The sequence below is a fragment of the Leiobunum rupestre genome, chromosome 2, assembly GCF_980474605.1.
Source record: "Leiobunum rupestre chromosome 2, qqLeiRupe1.1.hap1, whole genome shotgun sequence".
In the NCBI taxonomy this organism is placed as follows: domain Eukaryota; kingdom Metazoa; phylum Arthropoda; class Arachnida; order Opiliones; family Sclerosomatidae; genus Leiobunum; species Leiobunum rupestre.
In genome coordinates this window covers 34,188,236-34,207,882 of record NC_143385.1, presented here as the reverse complement: position 1 = coordinate 34,207,882, position 19,647 = coordinate 34,188,236, and positions in this window count along the sequence as shown.

The following is a 19,647-nucleotide window of genomic DNA, read 5'->3' as shown; positions in this document are numbered from 1 at the left end:
CTTAGAGTCGGTATTGTCACAGGGTAGGTAAATGAAATCAACTTTAATTATGCAAAACAGTAACTCTTATTTGTACTTGGAATTATCAATGGTAACCGTATACAAATTTAAATGGTACTTCTTACCTAACTGTTAAAGGATTAACAGTTCGCGGCTATGGTGGGCCTTGGGGTTGTGACGAATAATATATATATACAAAAAAAATACTTTGGTTGGTAGTTTTACAAAAATAAATATAAAGAAACTGGCTTTGGCTAGCCTGACATAAATTAAAAATAGTTAACTATCACCAATTTCATATTTAGTTTCGGATGTGGAGGATTTGACAGACTAGATAATAAAGGAGTATGGCTGCTCTGACAGTTGAACAAAAGAATTAAATCTACGGGGTTTCTGGTTTAACAAAAGGGGTGGCATGTAATCGTCTGCTAAACTCGCAGGAAATTAGGTTGGGACATAAGAGTTTCAGTTAATACAATACATTTAAACGAAATAAAGAAAAATTATAAAGGAAATGTTCAAAAGTACTTATCGCTCTTCAAGTAACCTTCCAAGGAAGAACCGCACATAACTTCTACACCAAAGTCATCGCGCACAACCACGAATTCGACCGAAATACCCGCACAAGTACCGTGCACTTTTAACCTTCATGTCGAACCGTGTCACCGAATGCTGTACACCACATTCTGATCACCCTTGAAGAAACGATTAAAACAAAAACTAAAAAAAAAACTCAATGTCTCCTGTTTAAAGTTGTCTTGGCCTTATATACAAGATAAATAGATGACCCCTTATCTTATCGGGGTGTGTAAAAAACGAAAAAGCTACGGGGCTGCCAGAATAGGCCAGAGAAACGAAATGAAACAAAAACAATATATGAATGGTCCCTAGAGGGCTATACTGAGGGGAAAAAATGATAAAAAGTAGAAAAATAACAAGATGATCACTCCCGAAAGTTAAAGGGTCGTGATACAGTGACGAATCGTTTCAAGTCGATACGCTTCGATTTCCATAGTTGATCTAGACAAAATATGTTCTATAGTTTCAAATGATACATTCTATACTACAACATGCTAAGCCTACTAAACCTAAATCACTAAGCCTACATGCTAAACCTAAGTGTCTCACTAAGCCTACTAAACCTAATTTTATCAAAATGGTTAAATTTATACGCTAAAATTCTCAATATAAACGCTTTTTTCAATATGCAAATTGTTTTAAATATGTCTAAAAATATAGTCCATTACAAAGAAAAAATAGTTACTTACTTTACGGTTGGAAATCCTTTGTCGAGCTGTAAAAAAAGACGGAACGACCGACAGCAGGTCTTTACTCGTCAATGCGCCGAAGAGAAATGACGCGTGGAAGATTAATCAGTTCCTATCTTGTTGAGATTAATTCATCACGTGATCTAAACTTCAAATAACCCTTCATATTCTGTTGGCTGTCTCTCTAATGATTGACGTCACATATTAACCCACTTGAGTATTTGGAAAAAACCCTTTGCTACTCGAAGGAGAGTTTTGGAAATACCACGTTGATGATATTAAAATCGAGCTCTCACTTGAAAATGTTTACGGAAAACAATCCTCTTGGAAAATTGAGCGACGTAGAAGATTTCTAAAAAAATGGGTAAGTGTTGCACAGAAAAATGATTGAGTCACGTAAGAATCGGTACGTAACGAGACCTTATCGAGAATTTTTGGTACTATGAAATTCTACGTGAAAAAAAACCCCATTGCTCAAAGTACAGTTATCTTATTAAACGCGCGCGCGCGCAGAAAAATGAACGAGTCACGTGGGAATCGGTACGTCACGGGAAATAGGGGAAGTGTCGTCACTAGAGCTCTTTTACAATATATTTAATTAAGGATTATTTCAAAGTTTAGATGGCGCCATGGTTCTCAATGCAGTGAAATACCATTTTCCGAACTACAGTGAAAGAAGTTACAATTTTACGGTAGAAACGTTTTCAAAATACCATTCTCATTTTAAACGCTTTTTCAATAAGCTAATTGTTTAAAATATATAGTCTACTACAAAAACAAAATAGTTAATTACTTTCTAGGCTAATCTTAGCCCTACACGACCTAATTTTGGTCTAAAAAAACAGAATAATAAAACTCATTTTTTTACTCTAATTCAGATTCCTACCTGGTAAACCTAAATTAAATATACTAAGTATAATATGCCTTAAAGTTCAAATACTGTCTAATACAATAAACATTTATGAAAAATACTTACTTTGTTTGTACAATGAACGCTTCAAAGGCTGAAAATGTAACATGGAACAAGACAGAATTTCTACTCAAACCTTTCCGAATGTAGCGTCAAATAAAACAAAGATCTCGCTAACTCAAAGTTCAGTTATCTTATCAATCGTACGCGCGCGCACGGAAAAATGAACGAGTCACGTGAGAATCGGTACGTCACGAGCCCCTATGCATAAATGTTAGAGCGCCATACCACCAATAGATCTAATCGCGCTAGCACATTCTCGAAACATAAACCAGTTCTTGGGAATAAGAGACGTTTTTTTTATCAAAGATAAGCCAAGTTTATAGTTTATTGTATGTAAATATTAATTAATTTTGAAATATATTCGATGCTTACTGGTTTTTTACCAGTTCATTTTAAGTACGTTAATCTATTTTAGTCCTATTTACGCCTATTTTGGGCCTATGTGTAGAAGTGTGTCAACAAAAAGACATGAAAATATTAATTAATTTGGATGGTTCTAAATACAGTAAGCCCAAACTAAAATATGGTAATAGTATGCAATAAAGAACGCAAAACGTATTTAAAGGCTTTATTATTATTATTATTTTCGATCGCGTTGGTTCTTTATTCTCTGAACTCCTAGTTTCTGCTTCTGTCTTTAGTATTTATAAATATTTTCCTATCCATAAACCATTTCCTAACTGGTGGACTTTGTTAAGACTAAAATTTTACTTATAATACGCTGAAATACATTTTTCAATACGGAAAAAATTAAAGCTAGACCTAAAAACCTGTAAAGTGTAAATAGCTAAGACTAACCCATGAAAGTACATTTTCCATAAATCATATCCTAAGATGAATGCATTTGTTAAGAATAAATGTTTTTTTTTAAAAATACGCTAATTAATTTCGTAAACAAGCATAAATTTTAGTTCGTCCTTCCTCCAAAATATCTAATAGAGCTAGTACATTCTCGATAAATATACATGTTCTTGGGGAGTAAGAGACGTTTTTTTATTAAAGATAAGCCAAGTTTATAGCTAATGGGCATTGGTTCCATAACAAAAACCACATAGTAACGTGATAATGGCTAGCCACTAGTCCCAATTCCACGTGAAACTCTTTCAGTTTCTTTAAGTTCCTTTTGAGTTACAAAATAGGGTTTTAGAAATACATTTTCCTATTTCATTAAATATAAGTATTGAAATTAGAATTGCTTCATTAAAGTATGCATTTGTACTCTAAACAATATCTGTATTTGAAATTGTATAACATAAAAACACAGTTTAAAAAAATATCAAGGTTTTCAATTCAGTTAAAAATAATTAAATTAGATGCATTGTGTGTTTATATTGTTAACTTAATTGCATTGATGTTTTAAAAGCAAACCTCGGGCCTAAGAAACAGGCAAAGTGTAAATTGCTAAGACTAAATTTATAACTCTAATAATGACGTATATCAATTATACAATTATCAATTCATAAGTGTTAGATACTTTATTAAAATGAAATAAAACCATGTAGAAATGTATATGATATAAATTTAAGAAAACTCAAACAATAGACAGACATACCTTTTCTGTTTTAAATCAACAATTTTATTATTCTTTCTTGTAATTTTTTTTATACCCCGCGCCCCTGTCGACGTCTGAAATGTGAAACTGGGCACCGACGGGGCGCGGGCAGTTCCATACTGGGCTTTTTGACCATCAAAAAGACCAAATACACGTATATTTGAACATTTCCTTGACTTTATGACTGAAAAATTGTTTAAAGGGCCATCTACTTGGTTACACAATTTGTTAAATACTTGGCTTTAAGGCCATCTAAATTAAAGTTAGAAGCGTAGCACTTTGAAAATGCGTTATTCGGCTGAGAAAAATAGTGCTGCTGAAATTATACTCCTTGCATAGTTGCAAACATAGATATAGGAAACGTATATAAAGGTCTAGATAAAATATTTCAAAGGGAGTGAATACGGAGGTGACAGCTAGCAGAAACGCGTAATTTCTGCAGGCTATACTTATAAGGCGCTATCTATCGGTAAGAAAGCTCGTGCTATCGTCACGAGAGTCATTGTCTCCTGCTTAAAAATTATACTGAAAGTCAACAACAGATGGTGTCTAAAGACTACGGCCTGCGGAAAGGTCAAGCACTTTGTACTAAAATGATAAGAGAGCTCGCGCTCTTGGTCACGTGCCTTAATCGGTGTCTGCTAGTTTTCAATTCCGTATTTTATGTTAGGCTTAGACGCCCCGAAATTTATCTAGACCTTTATATACATTTCTTATATCTATGGTTGCAACTTACCAAACACGTTTTTACCAAGGCTTAGCGTGTTATTTAATATTATAATTCCGACACCACATTGTAAGATCTTCCCCAACGCGACCATAATTAACATTTTTTCTATTAAAAATAAAGAATTAATTATATTAAATCAAAATAGCTCATTATTGAAAATATAAATAAAGTAAGTGAAACTATCAAACGATTTTGCACCAGCTTACGTGTTAAGGAAATGCGTGGTAAATTTAATTACCCTTTCACTTGAAATTAATTTAAACAATATCTAACACACTTTTTCTGTTAAAAATAAACTAAAATAAACTGAAAAAGTTTGTTTAGAAATTGATATTAGTGTTTAACTAAAAGAAATAGCGTTTAACAAAAAATTGGCTTATATATGTTAAAAATAATAGCATGTTTCTTAAAAAAATTTATTATTAGTAAAAAATATATGTTAGATTTACAGGTATAGAGATTCACGATTAGAATTTTATTATCAATGATCGTTATCTAGTTATCTAATCTCATTGTATGCCATTTCTTATCTTGATAAGTTTACCTTTCACGAATATTTAAAATATCAATCTGTCAAAACCCGTATAATACATAGAAACGTAGAATAGATATGGGGTAGCCATTATCACGTTACAACGTGGTTCTTGTTATGGAACTAATGACAATAAGGTATAAAATTGGCTTATCTTTGATAAAAACGTCTCTTATTCCAAAGAACTTGTATATTTATCAGAATGTACTTGCCCTTTTAGATATTTTGGAGGAAAGGGCCCTCTGAAATTTATGCTTATTTACTTAAATATTCCATTTCAATCTATCCTTAACCTAAGCAGTGTTTATCCTTTATATTTAAATATAGCATATGATGTTTTTTATATTGACAACATTCAGATTAATCAGAAGCGATGATATAAGAAAAAGGTTTTATTGGAATATCCATTTCAGAAGATCAACGCCCGTGAATGAATTAGACTAAATTTGGAATGATGAAATAAATAAGGGAATTGTGCATAGCATAAAACTGAATTGTAGGAAGATACAAGGTTATATCAAATTAATGTGAAAAATGGATGGAAGGTGCGCAATAAGTAAACGTTATCTGAAACACTTAACTTGGAAGAAAATCAAAATAGGGCTGATATTATTTCTACCCTCAGAACACACATTTTAAACTTTATATACGGAGATCCCCCAAAAATCGAGAACAGTTTATGAATAGACTCGGTTCGAGTAAAAAGTACGTGTTTGTCTCCTTTGAATATATTCCAAATGGGTCGAAACAAATATATTCAGTGTCCAAGTTGCGAGAAACGAATACGTAGCTATAGATTAAGAACCGATAAATGTAAACGTACATCGTGTACAACGTGCAATAAATCGTTTAAATCACAACGGAGTCGACATATTAGACGTTGCAGTCTTAATCCTCACAAAGTAAACTTAGGCAAAGTAGAAGTGGAAATTGATAAACAACGAGTCCGCGCAGAAGCCGTTGCTCGATCTGGACTACCATCGCATCTCTTTGGAAATTTGACAAGTGCTTGGGACGAACAAATGAAAACCCCTAAACGAATAAACAAAGATATAGAACTTAGACCATGGCAGAAAATTTTATTGGAACATTTAATTCTCTCATACCGAAAAATAATATTTGTAATAGGAAAAGATGGAAATGAAGGAAAATCGTGGATGTTAAATTACTTGAAATCCCGTTAGCACAATTTTACACATTGTCAGCAAGTGACAGTTTCGGGGAGTGAGATGCTTTTTCAATTGAAAAAATTTTGCTCTGGTGTGAACCCCTTTTTCTTTAACACCTTGAGAAGTACAAAAATATGTGACGAACACTTGGCAGTATTTGAAAGTTTAAAAGATGGTGAAATTGTTAGTACGAAATATAATTGTGTGAGTATAAATATTAGTACTCCAAATGTAGTTTGTGTATTTAGAAATTATATGCCTGAATCCTCCGGTTTAAGTTCTGATAGAATTGTACGATTTTATGTAAAAAAATAATTATTTATGTAAATATTAATTATGAAATATGTATAGTAGAAATGTTAATATAAAATTTACACATTGTCAGCAAGTGACAGTTTCGGGGAGTGAGATGCTTTTTCAATTGAAAAAATTTTGCTCTGGTGTGAACCCCTTTTTCTTTAACACCTTGAGAAGTACAAAAATATGTGACGAACACTTGGCAGTATTTGAAAGTTTAAAAGATGGTGAAATTGTTAGTACGAAATATAATTGTGTGAGTATAAATATTAGTACTCCAAATGTAGTTTGTGTATTTAGAAATTATATGCCTGAATCCTCCGGTTTAAGTTCTGATAGAATTGTACGATTTTATGTAAAAAAATAATTATTTATGTAAATATTAATTATGAAATATGTATAGTAGAAATGTTAATATAAAATTTACACATTGTCAGCAAGTGACAGTTTCGGGGAGTGAAATGCTTTTTCAATTGAAAAAGGTTTGCTCTGGTGTGAACCACTTTTTCTTTAACACCTTGAGAAGTACAAAAATATGCGACCAACACTTGGCAGTATTTGAGAGTTTAAAGATGGTGAAATTGTTAGTACGAAATATAATTGTGTGAGTATAAATATTAGTACTCCAAATGTAGTTTGTGTATTTGGAAATTATATGCCTGAATCCTCCGGTTTAAGTTCTGATAGAATTGTACGATTTTATGTAAAAAATAATTATTTATGTAAATATTAATTATGAAATATGTATAGTAGAAATTTTTATATAAAATTTGCATAATTGAGGACGTGTGAATATAAAAATAGTAAACTTAAGGTTGTTTTTGTTTAATTACCGATTTTTTTAGGTATATGTTCATATTATAGCCGTCCTCAGGTTATCTATATAATAACAAATGGTTGTATAAAAAAAATTACAAGAAATAATAATAAAATTGTTGATTTAAAACAGAAAAGGCATGTCTGTCTATTGTTTGAGTTTTCTTAAATTTATAGCATATACATTTCTACATGTGGAATTGGGACTAGTGGGTAGCCATTATCACGTTACAATGTGGTTTTTGTTATGGAACCAATGCCCATAAGCTATAAACTTGGCTTATCTTTGATAAAAAAAAACGTCTCTTACTCCCCAACAACATGTATATTTATCGAGAATGTACTAGCTCTATTAGATATTTTGGAGGAATGACGAACTAAAATGTATGCTTGTTTACGAAATTAATTAGCGTATTTTAAAAAAAAAACATTTATTCTTAACAAATGCATTCATGTTAGGATACGATTTATGGAAAATGTACTTTCATGGGTAAGACTTAGAAATTTAGTCTAAGCTATTTACACTTTACAGGTTTTTAGGTCTAGCTTTAATTTTTTACGTATTGAAAAATGTATTTCAGCGTATTATAAGTAAAATTTTAGTCTTAACAAAGTCCACCAGTTAGGAAATGGTTTATGGATAGGAAAATATTTATAAATACTAAAGACAGAAGCAGAAACTAGGAGATCAGAGGAAAAAGAACCAATTAACGCGATCGAAAATAATAATAATTATAAAGCCTTAAATACGTTTTGCGTTCTTTATTGCATACTATTACCATATTTTAGTTTGGGCTTACTGTATTTAGAATCATACAAATTAATTAATATTTTCATGTCTTTTTGTTAAAACACTTCTACAGGCGCACATAGGCCCAAAATAGGCGTAAATAGGACTAAAATAGATTAACGTACTTAAAATGAACTGGTAAAAAACCAGTAAGCATCGAATATATTTCAAAATTAATTAATATTTACATACTATAAACTTGGCTTATCTTTGATAAAAAACGTCTCTTATTCCCAAGAACTGGTTTATGTTTCGAGAATGTGCTAGCGCGATTAGATCTATTGGTGGTATGGCGCCCTAACATTTATGCATAGGGGCTCGTGACGTACCAATTCTCACGTGACTCGTTCATTTTTCCGTGCGCTCGCGTACGATTGATAAGATAACTAAACTTTGAGTTAGCGAGATCTTTGTTTTATTTGACGCTACATTCGGAAAGCTTTGAGTAGAAATTCTGTCTTGTTCCATGTTACATTTTCAGCCTTTTGAAGCGTTCATTGTACATACAAAGTAAGTATTTTTCGTGAATGTTTATTGTATTAGACAGTATTTGAACTTTAAGGCATATTATACTTAGTATATTTAATTTAGGCTTATTAGGTAGGAATCTGAATTAGAGTAAAAAAAATGAGTTTTAGTATTCTGTTTTTTTAGACCAAAATTAGGTCGTGTAGGGCTAAGATTAGCGTAGAAAGTAATTAACTATTTTGTTTTTTTGTAGTAGACTATATATTTTAGACAATTGGCTTATTGAAAAAGCGTTTAAAATGAGAATGGTATTTTGAAAACGTTTCTACCGTAAAATTGTAACTTTTTTCACTGTAGTTCACAAAATGGTATTTCACTGCATTGAGAACCATGGCGACATCTAAACTTTGAAATAATCCTTAATTAAATATATTGATAAAAGAGCTCTAGTGACGACACTTACCCTATTCCCGTGACGTACCGATTCTCACGTGACTCGTTCATTTTTCTGTGCGCGCGCACGTTTAATAAGATAACTGAACTTTGAGCAATGGGTTTTTTCACGTAGAATTTCATAGTACCAAAAATTCTCGATAGGGTTAGGTGACGTACCGATTCTCACGTGACTCGTTCATTTTTCTGTGCAACACTTACCCATTTTTTTTAGAAATCTTCTAAGTCGCAAAATTTTCCAAGAGGATTGTTTTTCGTAAACATTTTCAAGTGAGAGCTCGATTTTGATATCATCAACGTGGTATTTCCAAAACTCTCCTTCGAGTAGCAAAGGGTTTTTTCCAAATACTCAAGTGGGTTAATATGTGACGTCAATCATTAGAGAGACAGCCAACAGAATATGAAGGGTTATTTGAAGTTTAGATCACGTGATGAATTAATCTCAACAAGATAGGAACTGATTAATCTTCCACGCGTCATTTCTCTTCGGTGCATTGACGAGTAAAGATCTGCTGTCGGTCGTTCCGTCTTTTTTTACAGCTCGACTAAGGATTTCCAACCGTAAAGTAAGTAACTATTTTTTCTTTGTAATAGACTATATTTTTAGACATATTTAAAACAATTTGCATATTGATAAAGCGTTTATATTGAGAATTTTAGCGTAGAAATTTAACCATTTTGATAAAATTAAGTTTAGTAGGCTTAGTGACACACTTAGGTTTAGCAAGTAGGCTTAGTGCTTTAGGTTTAGTAGGTTTAGCATGTTGTTGTATAGAATGTATCATTTGAAACTATAGAACATATTTTGTCTAGATCAACTATGGAAATCGAAGCGTATCGACTTGAAACGTTTCGTCACTGGAAAAATCCACATGTTTCCAAAGAAAAACTAGCGAAGGCTGGATTCTACTATATTCAACGCGGAGATGAAGTATGATGTTACAAGTGCCACGGAATCTTAGAGCACTGGGAATCAGGAGACGTACCAGAACTTGAACATGCCAGATGCTTTCCAAACTGTCCGTCGAGGGATAATTCACCAACGGAAAAAAAGTACATCTCGCAAGAATGGGACATTCCACCTACGCCAAAAGCAACTACTGTCGCTAACAAATGCATCTCACCTGTAACTGAAGAAGACGAAGTTTGTGACTGTCCCTCGTATGTCAGACGATACTGCTGTTAGACACTACAAATACGTAAGTTAGAACTTTTAATTAAATTATTTATTCAAGTTGCAGAAGGTAGTTCGTTTCAACCCTTTAAATGAAATTGTATATATCCATTTCGAATTAATTACAATGATATAGATAAATAACTATTTAAACGGATTATATATAATATCGGATTAGTCAAAGAACCAATTTTACGTAATCATGTAAACAAAGTTCTAAAATAAAAATTAATTAAATTTAAATAACTGGTTTTTATTGCGTATAGATAAGAAATTAAGGGGTTCGGAAATTCTCATTCACCGGTGGGAAATCCCCTTCTCTGTTCTTCCGTCCTGGACTCCCACGAGCGTCATTGATATAGCAAGAGTATTAAAGGTCTCTTGCTCGAACGTTCCGTCGACTCTCTCATTCCGGTGAGAGAATCGTTTTACAAATGTATCGATACCCCATCTCGGGATTTTTACAAACTTGAAAAAAGGTGGTGACCTCAGCGGTACACGACGCACGTGGTATTACCGTGTGTGACCCAGATAATATTCGCCAAGTGGTAACCGAATATTACACTAACCTCTACGCTAAGTCGAACGACGTTGATGAATCCGGAATACCGGGGTTTTTGCCCGAACAACTCCCTACCCTCGACGACAGTCAAGCCGCCACTATCTCGGGCGATTTTAATCTGTCGGAGACAACGAACGCGTTGAAGGGGTTTTCTAGTGGAAAAGATTGTGTTCTCGACGGAATTCGCTTCGAATACTACCTTGTTTTCTGGAACATTCTGGGACCTATCTTAGTCGAGTTCTTCAATGGCCTGCTCACTTCCTCGAGGCAATGGAAAAAATCATGTTGCTCGATCGTTTCCATTCTACCCAAAACTGGCGAATTAATGAATCTCGCCAACTGGCGCCCGATATCCCTAACTAACTCCGATTATAAAATATACGCGTCTTGGCTAACCGTTTAAATGGTATCATCGCCGCGGTCTTTCATCCATACCCGGTAGATGTATTTACCATTCATTATTGGTTCTCCGTAACCTAATATCCCTCTCTAATACAAATCGCGAAACCCTCGTCGATTTTCGAAAAGCTTTTGATCACGAGACCTTACTCGTTTCGGTATTCCTAGGAATTTTCTATATTTTCTGAGAGTTATTTACACGGATTCAATTTTTGGAATTCAGGTAAACAACTCAATCACTCGCGCAATTCCTTTCGCTAACGGCATTTGGCAGGGCTGCCCGCTGTCCGGTTTGCTTGTCGTTTTAACCCTTGAGCCTCTTTTGTGCTCATTGCGTGAATCGATCCGCCGTCCCCTTGGCCAAGCTCATACCGATATCGTTAACACCACTTTCGTTGACGACTTGAACGTTTTCCTACGGAATCCGTTGGATTTTACCGCCTTCAATGACTGTCTTTCGGCGTATTGTTCCGTCTCCGGAGCAATCGTCGATTCCAACAATTCATTCGTTCTTTGGTGCGGCGAGTGGCGATCTAACCCACCATTGATCACGCTTCCTTTTCTATCTACCAATGTAGGTGGGAAATTCCTGGGAGTCTATCTAAGAAATTCTCCGGCTTACGAGCTTAAGAATTGGCCAGAGCTCTCGACGTGAATTTCGCGGGTGTTAGGATGATGGCCCCATTATAGGCACCTTTGCTCTATAACCGGCCAAATTTTGTTGATTAAACAACTTGCGTTCTCTATTTTGTGGCATAGATTAAAGGTTTTTAAACCTCCGATGTCTTTCGTTCGGGAATGGCAATCGACGCTAATCAATTATCTGTGGGCCGGGGTTCATTGGGTCCCCTCGCACTTTCTTTACCCCCAATCACTAGCGGGAGGTTTAGGTCTAGTTAATATCGAGCTTAAGATCCTCGCTTTTCGAGTTCAACCACTCGCGCTCTACTTGACGTCTCCCGATCGTAAGGATCCTCATACCATTTGCACCGAAGCAATTTTCAGAACTTCTACAACTCAATATCCGTCTCCGGAAGAAATCTTGGGAGACCAAACGAGTCAATACGCTAAGATCCCTTTTTACTCATCGGCACTTTCTTCGTGGTTCTGTATACCGTTGCGAGTTGAACCGGTTTTCTCGTCACGTGAACATTTTTTAGGTTTAAAATTACCCTCTTCCCCTTTTCTTAAGACGGTTGAGGGAGCTAGCTTGAAGTCTGACGATGTAGCGACACTCACTGATCTGGGGGTAAATTGCCTCTCGGATCTGTTGGACGGTAACGGACGGTGGTTTCCGCAGTAGGCGTTGTTATCTTAGCGAGCAGTGTCTTGGCTGTTTATTCAACAACATAGGCGACCTTTGGCCTCGCGCATTCACACATTCCCTGACATCTTTCTTAATACCGGTATTAAACCAAACGCTATCTTCGGAGATGAGGATATTTTATCCATTTCCGCCGAAACACGTATTGGTCCGAGAACCAATCGTTTCATGGTAACTAATAATCCCCAAACTCGAGATATCTACCAGTGCGTCGTGAGGTGCGCCTTTCCAGGTGAGCCACCGTCTTTCCCCAACAGCACGGTTAAGAATTTCTCCAGTGCCTCGTGGAATAGTCGTAAGCTATATCCCTAGATTCTAACGCTTGCCCCTTTTGTCCTTCGAAAGGCACTGTTATCCATTGCTATAACGAATGTCCCTTGGCCAAATCGGTAGGTGATGCCGTCTTAGAGCGGGTTTTTAGTTACGTCGGTCATGAACACTCGCTAGCGGACATTTTAACTCTAGTGAGTGACCACCACCTATGTAATTTTACTTTCGTTTTATGGTGAAGGTCGTGCTGTCAGAGATTTACTCTGACATCGCTCGACTTTCACTAGAAACCACCACCTTCTACGAATATGTCGAAACCACGGGGCGCTCGATAACAAATCGAGTCGCCACGGGATATAGGTCTGCACTAAAATTTTCCAATTCCGTCACAGAATTAAATTCCCGATGGGCTATCGATATCGAACCAGAATGGTTCCTCTAGTTTCAATTGTATATATATATAAATATATTGTATATATTAGCGTTTTTTATTTCTCGTTGCATATTTTTATATCGTTTTGCACTGCAAATATTTATTTACATCCATCATTTCGCGTTACCACTGTATATATTTGTGTTTATATATATATCTATATTTCCATCATTTATTTTATTGTTTTCGTATTGTACATAACATTTATATCCTGAAGTCTGTAGTATTTTTTAAAAAAAATCATTGCCTCCGGATAAATCAATCGATTGAAGTCATCTCCGTTATTATTTGGAAATAAAAGCATTATGATAAACCATGTGGGATAACGTTTTCATAAACACCAAGTGTTATCATTTAAATTAATCAACCATTATGTACTTTTGGATTGGCTGTTTTTCAAGTCTGAAACCAAACTTATCGCACTAAGCTTCAGCGCTGTTTAAGCTTTAATTAACCGCGTTGCCGCGACCACCTATGTTAAAAAATCTCATCGCGAGTTGCGACACCAAAGTGATGTATTTTAATGATCGGGACAACCAACAAATATTTGTGATAAAACTGGAAAAAGAGGGTTTTTGTTGTTGCAACTGTACTATTCCGCGGTTTTTCTTCGAAGCTCGCATGGAATTATTTAGCTTCAAATACGAGAAGAATATAAAAAAATGTCTTATTATTTGAGCTGATATAGACACTACCTCTTCCTACAAATAAGAGAGTGGTGTGAGGCTCCAAAACTTGTCGATGGGTTTGACAAGATTGACTTTTACAATGTGTAACGAAGGAACATAAACATAATTGTTATTTTCATTTGCTTGGGTTTTTTCGTAAAAATTAACCTAAATGCAGTACTTATATAATTATTAAATTGGTAGAATGAATATCGAACTAAACGAAAATTAAACAAAATTGATTTTCTTCTTTAGACTAAATATAAAAAAAAACAAATTTAAATCGGTTAAAAATTATATAACCCAAATTTAAGTTGGTTGCATACTGACCAAATATCGGGTTGCGAAAATAACCCAATTAAAGTTAAAAATAACCCAATCATTTTGAGAGTATAGTCTAAACAGGAAGAAGAGTAGTTATGAATACAAATTTTGCAAGGCTGACACACAAGACGAGAGCCTCATGAAATATTAGAACAATTCTCAACAATATATTCTGCGAACATTTCAAACTTTGCTGCTGGCGCTGTTTTATTGATGATAATTTTGAGATGATTTTCCCTTTTTCTAATCTAATCATTTGGTTAAAAAGGTTATCACGAACCAGACGCAGTAAGACGTGGATCTAGTCGTGTTATTTTCCGTCCTCTTAACTTAACATGCTTTAATATTTTACTTTAACTCTCAAGGTACATGTTTGTATTAAGAATTCCTTGTTTAACCATGTCATCAATCTTAAGTATCAAAGTTTGTCGTAGAGCTACCGGAATACTTTCCCTAAGTTGATGCTGTACTGTTTTGACCACCACCAAGTGACAAGACCCAGGTAGACGTCCTAACCCTTCAACAATTTCGGAGTACTGATTAAAAATGTCTTCCTTGGATAAACGGTGTCCTGGTAGTGTATTTGTAAGTCGCACAGTTTTGTCTTATATCGTGTTGAGACTATTCGTAAGTGGTGTGTGGAATTACAATATTCCCAAGGTCTTCACTTGTCTGTCCTGAAAGTAAAGGTATCTTTGTCGTGTCTACTACTAGAAATGATAGAGTTATTTCCTTGTTGTGTACTTTAAATTTGATTTTAGCCGTACCATATGATTTCATGACCGTCTCTTTGTAGCAATCAAGCTCTGTGAAAGGTATCTTTATTTCTTTCTTCGAGAGAGGCAGAGTATCATATATGGACTTGCTTATAATATTGCAGATTGAACCGCTGTTTAGTTGAAATTTGATTACTTTAGAGTGACTTGCATCTTCAACACACAGATTAGTGAAAATGTCTTTCTTTCATTTTTTGAAATAGTAGTAATAGCGCCTTCAATTGTAAAGAACGATTCATCTGAGTCCGTATTTTGAGGAGAGATCCTTTTTTCGATCAGGTTTACCTGTTTATGAAACGTGTTAGACCCTCTTTTAGATTTATGTCTTTTTATGTCATCAGATTTGTTAGGGTTCTTAGGGGCTTTGCATTGATCTTCAAAATGATCTGGCTTATAACCGATTCTACAAATTTTTACGGAAGCTGGGCATTCTTGTCTTGCTTGTGGATGTTCCCCAGTAGTAAAATGTGGTCGGGCCGACGTCGTCAAAAATGGGTGGGCCAACTTAGTCGGTCCGTGGTCGGCTCAAAGGTCCAAATGTCGCAGTCGGTCCGACCAATATGTGTTCCTTTTGCCGACTCATATTCTAAAACTATACTGCAGTCGGGCCGACCAATGTGTGTTCCTTATGCCGCATCATATTCTAAAACTATACTGCAGTCGGGCCGACCAATAAAATTGGTTTTCTTAATGAAAATATCCATTTAATGTTACTGCATCAAAAATCAAATTGTACATATAAAACTTATTCAATTTTAATTTGTACGTTTACAGAGATATAACATTTGAGGAATTTTTTAAGTTATACATTTATAAATTCCAACAAAAATATCACGTTTTAATTTAAAACATAATATGCATTTTATAAGAGTAACTCGAGCTTATATAGGCACTTTAATTGCAATGAACTGTTTTAAATCCCTGCTAAAATATCACAAATTACATATTTTAATTTGAAACATGTCGTACAATATGCATTTTTAAGAGTGCGTATAGAGCTTATATAGGCACTTTATTTAATTGCAATTGACCGATTTATGAGACTACCGTCCAAACTACAATGTAAACTAAAAATATTTAGTGTTACATTCATTATAAAAGGGTTACATATTATATATTCTGGATATTAGTTGTTGGTTAAATTTAACTCACTGGATCTATTTCACTAACTATTTTCACTGTAATTTATTTTTAAATTTAGAAAAAATAAAAGCTAAAAAAAAAGTTTCGTAAACATTAAAGAAGAAATATTTTCAAGTTTTGAAAATCTTATATTGTCCCTTTTACAAAAGAATAATAGTTTTAAAAATCAGTTTTAGTGGACTATTATTATGACCTTTTAATAACTGAAAAACTAATTCAGAAGCCTCATCTTTGGCACTAAAATCCTAAATAACTGCAAAAATATCACAAAATATTGCAGTTTTGTTGCGAATAAGGACCTTTGTAAATTATCACGAAAATGTTTATCTTTTCCTTTCGAACTGCACTTACAAAATTCGTACAGCTTAATTACTGCTGCACAGAAAATATTTCATTCATCGTCTTCTACCGCTCCCATTTGTTTATCTGCTACTGCTTTGATACTAGCTCTTTTAAGCGGTCTTTGGCATGTTTGAACCATTTCTTAATGATCACTTCTACGTATTTTTCTCTAACTAGCTTTAGTTTTGTGCAAACCTTTACAGCTTCTAAAAGAAAACGTTTTTAAAGTAAATCTCTAAATTGATAAAATTAAAAATTCCTATGTACCTATTACTACATCCTTAAGCTGCAATGATTTAAAAGGCTGCTTTTCAAATGTGCCACTCCAGCTGCATAAAAGAGCGAGTTGATGAGAGAAAAGCTTAGCCATAATCCCCCGTGTTGATTCTGGTATTGTATTAGTGCCCCAAGTTGCAAACTTTAGTATCTTTATTAGTTGAGAAAAAATACTCATACTAAGAATTTTTTTTAATTTGGACATTTCAGTATTGTCATAAAAAATCTTCATATCTCCTATACTAACACTCAAGTATAAAACATATATTACTGCAGTTTGTTTAACATCAGTTGTTGCTAAAAGCAGGTCAAATTCTTTTAAATCATTAACTGTTTCAATAGGAAAGCTTGGTAAGACTGTAAAATCCAAATCTGTTGTTTTTAGGGCAATTGAGTCATTCACCAGCTGTGTAAAATTTTTCAAAATGGTGTTTATGTCATACAACATAGACGTTACGTGCTTTTTAAAGCGTTTATCAGGAATTTCTGTTAATGTTACATTAATTATAGCAGAATTAAGTTAAGTATCTCAAATCTTAAATAATAAAAGAAGTTTACCACTTAAGACACCAGAAATGGTTAGGCTGGTTGGGTGTTGTTGCGACTTCAATGCTGCAGATGGTGGTCGATGTGGCGTAAGAGAGTCTAAACCATTAAAAATAACCCTTAATTAATAATTATCCTGAACGCAATATATGGATATATAATTAAAAAAACTAACTTGTGCCATCTAGTATAGATTGGGACATCGGTTCATTTTCCTTTTCGGCCAAAACACTATTTTTGGCACTATATGATGAGCTTTAAAAGTAAATATTATTAAAGAAAGCATTAGCACTTTATATTTTGGTGTGTCATATACTAACTATTGCTGGATGAGGATAAAACTCGGCCATCTGATTCTAAATCAATGTCTGCTATTTCTCCATGTAAAGACTCGACATCTCTCTCATGAGGAGATTCTAAGGAACACATTTCATAATTTATAATTTCCGTTTTCGTACATCGAATGTAATCTAATTTAAACCTACCATGGTCTATCAAAAGTGAATTAGGCTTAAAAACCAGCGCAGCGGGAGTAACATCCGAGACATTTTTAGGATCTCGAGGAGAACCATTCTTCGTTTGTTTAGAGTTTGCGTTGCTGCCTTTGAACTGTTTCTCAGTTTTGGAAAATGTATCTAAAAATACCAGTTTTTTATTTATTCCGTACTACACCAGCTACCTATACTAACCATTATCCGAGTTTGAATCACTAGTATATTCATTTATCGGAATTTTAGTTCTCTTTCCACGACCGAAATTGCTCTCTGATTCACTCCCTAGATCTGAAGTAAATTGTGCCTTTCTACACCCATCTCTTGCTTTTGAGTAATTCACTACAATTAAATTATTAAAATGTTAATTCAGTCATATTTTTGAACACTAAAAATATTATGAAATATGTATAACAAAAAATTACTAGTTTTGAAAAGCAGTTTTATTGTATGTTTTTTCCATCCTTTTTGATGTGGCTTTAATTCTTTTACCAATTTGGTTATTTGAGCCGTCGGAATTTTATCAGGCCAAAAGCACTTGTTAAATTCTGTGCACCATGATACAGGAACCAGTTCCACTGAATCATCATTAATGAAGTGTACTACAGCATACATGTCTCAATCATAGAAAAATGTGTTAACAGGACAGGTTATGTTTCTATAAATATTTTTAATGCCTATATAAGAATGTATTTATTTATATTTTGGGAGAATGATTATCCGGCGACAATCGGCGGGCACGTTGAGCCCCTTTTCACCGTTTCGCGAGGGGGCCAGACTAAACATCACCGGCTTCTACTTCAATCGCGTCGAGAAACGTCATACCTGGACGATTGTATTTATTTTAAGCGGAGGAGCGTACCTGAGGGACCAACGGGTAAACGCTTAAAAACGTCTAGACAGACATTCTCCCTAAATATAAATACATTCTTGTCCTATATTGTTGTAACTAGAAGATAAGAACGACTCGAGGTTTAAAAGTATAATGATAGTTTTATTCAGACCATACTGGAGCAAGAACGAACAACTGAACTGATAGATTAAAAGTTACAACTCCGACTATATATACATATCTAGTTAAGTAAAAAATATAAAACAAAACGATGGAGTGATAAACAATTAAAGAAAAAACTATTTTTGATAAAGAATGACTTCCGATTTTATATATTATTTTCGACAGTCCCTCTTAAGATCAGAAGTAATAATCAATAAATTAAGTTGTTTAAATTTTATATTACACCGACATCCTGGGTACATTTCCGATGTTTCGGCGCATGCAGTGCTTTGGTGAGGATGTCGGCAGGCATATCTTCCGTCGGCATATATTGTAGCTGTATCTGTCCTCTTTCGTAACAGTCTCTTATGAAGTGGTGCCGTATGTCAATATGTTTTGTTCTAGAGTGAAAAACAGGGTTGCGAACCAATTTCAGCGCTCCTTGGTTGTCGTTGTTCAGCATCATTGTAGTTATTGAAATACCAAGTTCGCCGAGGAAACTCTGAAGGTAAAGGGCTTCCTTCGTGGCATCAGACATCGCCATATACTCGGCCTCTGTACTGGACAACGCTACCGTACGTTGTTTGCGTGCTTCCCAAGATACGGCCGCTCCAGCGAGTTTGAAGATATATCCTGTGTATGATTTCCGGTCCTTGACACAACCGCCGTAGTCAGCATCAGCAAACCCTTCAATGTCCTTTCCAGTTACGTTGAATAGTAGTCCATAGTTCGGTGTACCCTTTAAATAGCGTAGAACTCGTTTCCCAGCTACCCAGTGTTTTTCGTCATAAGTAGTTCTCTTTTGGTAGACTTCATCCACTCAGATTTGTTGCAGGCCAAAATGAGGTCGTCAACGTAGACAGCAATGATCAAGACG